The sequence below is a fragment of the Magallana gigas genome, chromosome 3 (assembly GCF_963853765.1).
Source record: "Magallana gigas chromosome 3, xbMagGiga1.1, whole genome shotgun sequence".
Classification (NCBI taxonomy): Eukaryota; Metazoa; Mollusca; class Bivalvia; order Ostreida; family Ostreidae; genus Magallana; species Magallana gigas.
This window is the reverse complement of record NC_088855.1, coordinates 24,198,676-24,203,264: the sequence shown is the minus strand read 5'-3', so window position 1 is coordinate 24,203,264 and position 4,589 is coordinate 24,198,676.

The window sequence follows — 4,589 nt, the reverse complement described above, 5'->3', positions numbered from 1 at the left end:
AATGCAACGAATTGTTACATGCGCGTAAATTATGCGCGTACGGTTCGCCATAAAATTCACGTCATTTCTACATAAAAACAGAAAGTTTTCTTTGTACTTAAGACATTCAGTACAATAAAATAAATAGTGCCTGTTTGGGAGGGTTGACAATGGTTTTCTCGGGGTGTCAATTTCAACTCTTACCCTCCCAAACCGGCACTATTTATATATTATTTATGTCTCTGGTTCAGTGGATAATTTGATTATTAAAAATTATAAGAAGAAATCTTTATAATAACAATTCAAAGTGGAAAACCCTGTTACAAAATATAGTAGATATCGAACTTTCATTAAGCACAGGAACTGAATAATTAGTTTGGCTATAAGAGAATATTAAAAAAGATTTTTGGAGTGATGTTTTTATAGCGTTCTAGGAAATTCAAGATAAAAACCAAACAAGTAATAGGAAAGATTATATTAGCCAGCCTTTGTGGAATAGATAGGGAAAGAAACAGTTTTTTTTACAGATCATGGTATAAAAATATCATATAGGTCAATGACCTACTGAATGAACAGGGAAATTTTATCAGTATCTTTAAATAGATACACTACAATTGAAGTTTAATATAAAAACAAACTACGTAACTTTTTTAGGAACCAAGCATGCTATAATATCCGATATGTAAAAGTGTAATATATGCAGAAATGTATGTTTAGATAAACTTTTTATTCCGATAAATATCCAGATTTTGGTCACAACAAGAAAAGGATCAAAAGCTATGTATGATGTATTAAATAGATCAGTAATCAAGCCAGGTGCTCAGGAAAAGTGGGGGGAAATCTTTGAAAAAAGATATATTCTATCCCATTTTTTACTACCAATAGTGCCAAGTTACAATGGCTACAATATCGCATCAATCATAATATTTTAACAAAAAATAGTATTATGTTTAAAATTGGGAAAGTTGATTCAAAATTGTGTGTCATAATGAAGAGGAAACAATATGCCACCTAATGTGGAATTGCCCAACTGTACAGCAGCTTCTTAATAACTTCATAAACTTATGTCAAATAAAAAATATAGATATTGAACTGAATCAAGATACTTTCATGTTTGGAGAATACAAAACCAAAGAAAAATGGAGAGGGGGTTCTATATTTAAAGGAGCATGGTCACGATTTTGATCAAAAATTGTTTTTCAAATTTTAATGTTTACAATGCTCAAGTAAGGTATTTATAAAAGTCAACAAAAATTTGAGTGTCTATTGATGAGTTATAAGGGAGTTACAGAGCTTGCACTTCTTTGCTATGTAAACAAAAAAAACAAAAAAAGAAGAAAATGCTTAAAATGAATAAGAAGATTAACTAATTTGCTAGAGAAAGATTTTTTTACTGGTATATTGAACCTTTGTAAACAAAAGCAGGGCACGAGCCTTGTTTACATGGCAAAGAATTGTGAACCCTGTATCTTGCTTATAACTCTACAACTGACTCTCAAATTTTATTTGATCATTAGAAATGTCTTCTTAAAGCATTGTAAATAATAAAAACATGAAAATAGAATGTAACCAAAATCGTGACCATGCCCCTTTAATGTTCCATTTATTTCCTTTATGAAATATTGAATTCATTTCAATGCAAATAGTCCATTATAAAATACCATTGTGAAGTTGAATAAAATCAAACATAATATTAAGTTTATAATGTTTTCCTTTCCCAAAGAAGATGGGAGTAGAAGATGCAAAATGCCCATTCGGTTTAGTCGTAAAATACAATTTCAAATTTAATTTCTTTCAACGAAATACACTTGATAATGTTATAATACAAGTTTATAAAAGGACAATTTCTAACTTTATTCATTTTTGAATATTAACAAACGACAAGAAAAAAAAATAAATTCTAAAGATTTGGTGGTATCGAACCCATGACCTAAACTAAAAATTTATTGGATTAATGAAAGATGGATGTTGCTTTCTTTAGTTATAGTTCCATTTGCTATTAATAATTGTTATCTGGAATAAATGATTTTTGTAAATATCGTATTTAACTCTAGTAGGTGTATACACATACGTGAAAATGCAATAGCACTAAGACATTGGATTTTGGTGAGTATCATACAATTCATAATCGTCAGTTAAGCAATTTCCCGTCTTTTAGCTAAAGATTCCCACTCCTTTTCAAAGTACAGTACAATGATTCCCTGGAGGTCAAAATTGGAGGTCCTGTGACCATTTTTGCAGCGTGTAGCTGCACTTTTTCTAACTTCTTAATTTCTGCGGAAAAGCGACCACCCAATACAACAGAAGCATAGTCTCATATTGGTCTAACAAAAGTTAGATTTATAACTTTGATATTAATTTATCTCTGTCTGATTGTTTTAGATGAGAAGAAACATGATCTGACAATCTTGAAAAAAACAAACAATAGTTCTTTGATTTCATTAACTTTTAATTTGTTACGGATACAACTTCGGATGAAAGTTAAGTAACCATGGTAACCAGTTGGTAACCATGGTAACCAGTTGGTAACCAAACAATTGTCAGACCATTTTTCAAATATTTGATTAAACAATTTTTTTTTATATATTTCTTCAGTTTTTATCCGCATAGTGAATCATCTGCGTATAATCCACAAAAAGGCTTTCACGTTATATAACTTAACACCAACACCTCTAACGCCATTTGAAACATTAACATGAATTCTCTTTTAGTTGCATCCTCTGAAGTGATGAAGATGGTGGGTTTGGATTGGTTTTTGTGTGTACAATGTACATGTATGTATTTGCATTTTGTTGTTGATGTTTTGATGTTATCTGGTTTTTCATCCTCTTGTTATTTTATCTTATATTTTAAAGAAACTGAAACAGTATGTATGGATTATGTTAGTTAATAAAAACCATATACTAGTACATAAATCAACCATTTGCAAAACATAGTTATCTGGTATGTATGTATGGATTATGTTAGTTAATAAAAACCATATACTAGTACATAAATCAACCATTTGCAAAACATAGTTATCTGGTTTTTCATCCTCTTGTTATTTTATCTTATATTTTAAAGAAACTGAAACAGTATATATGAATTATGTTAATTAATAAAAACCATATACTAGTACATAAATCAACCATTTGCAAAACATAGTTTATCTGATAAATACGGTTTCACAACTATATTAAACCACAGGCCCTGACGTTAAAAATATTTCTGCTGGTTATAATAATTGAATTATCCCCTGTACTTAAATAATAATTCAAAAACGGCGACCGTGGCAAACTTTTTATCATCACAGTTCAGTCAGAGTCAGTTGCCAATCTCTGTTATTTATGTCTCTGGTTCAGTGGATAATTTTATTATTAAAAATCATAAGAAGAATTCTTTTTTTTACAATAACAATTCAAAGTGGAAAACCTTGTTACAAAATATAGTAGATATCGAACTTTTATTAAGCACAGGAACTGAATAATTAGTTTGGCTAAAAGAGAATATTAAAAAAGATTTTTGGAAATTTTTTTTTATAGCGTTCAAGGAAATTCAAGATAAAAACCAAACAAGTAATAGGAAAGATCCTGGTATAAAAATAATATCATATATGTCAATGACCTTCTGAATGAACAGGGAAATTTTATCAGTATCTTTAAATAGATACACTACAATTGAAGTTTAATATAAAAACAAACTAGGTAACTTTTTTTAGGAATCAAGCATGCTATAATTTCTGATATGAGAAAGTGTAATATATGCAGAGATGAATGTTTAGATAAACCTTTTATTCCGATAAATATCCAGATTTTTGTCACAACAAGAAAAGGATCAAAAGTTATGTATGATATATTAAATAGATCAGTAATCAAGCCAGGTGCTCAGGAAAAGTGGTGGAAAATCTTTGAAATTACTGACTTACAATGGAAAAAGATATATTCTATCCCATTTTTTACTACCAATAGTGCCAAGTTACAATGGCTACAATATCGCATTTATATATTTTAACAACAAATAGTATTATGTTTAAAATTGGGAAAGTTGATTCAAAATTATGTAATCTATGTCATAATGAAGAGGAAACAATATGCCACCTAATGTGGAATTGCCCAACTGTACAGCAGCTTCTTAATAACTTCATAAACTTATGTCAAATAAAGGATATATATATTGAACTGAATCAAGATACTTTCATGTTTGGAGAATACAAAACCAAAAAAAATATTAGACAGACCAATGTTATAGTTATGATAGTTAAGCAATACATATGTCGTTTCGATCAGCGGTCAGCCATTTTGTGATGATGTGTTATTCCACCTTAAAATGAATGAATTTAATAACAGATGGGAAATATGACAACATTTATTTACATAATTCTCTCTCTCTCTCTCTCTCTCTCTCTCTCTCTCTCTCTCTCTCTCTCTCTCTGAGATAAGTTTTTTCAATTTATGTCATTTATTTAAAACTTTCATGTTTTGTCATTATGAATATTGTTCTTGTATGAAATTAATAAAGTCAATATTTTAAAAAAATTATTATTACAAGAGAAATATAATAATTGTTAACGTCAGGTGCCTGTTATCCTTGATTGTCAAAATATATTTGTCGGGATCGGTGTACAATATAAA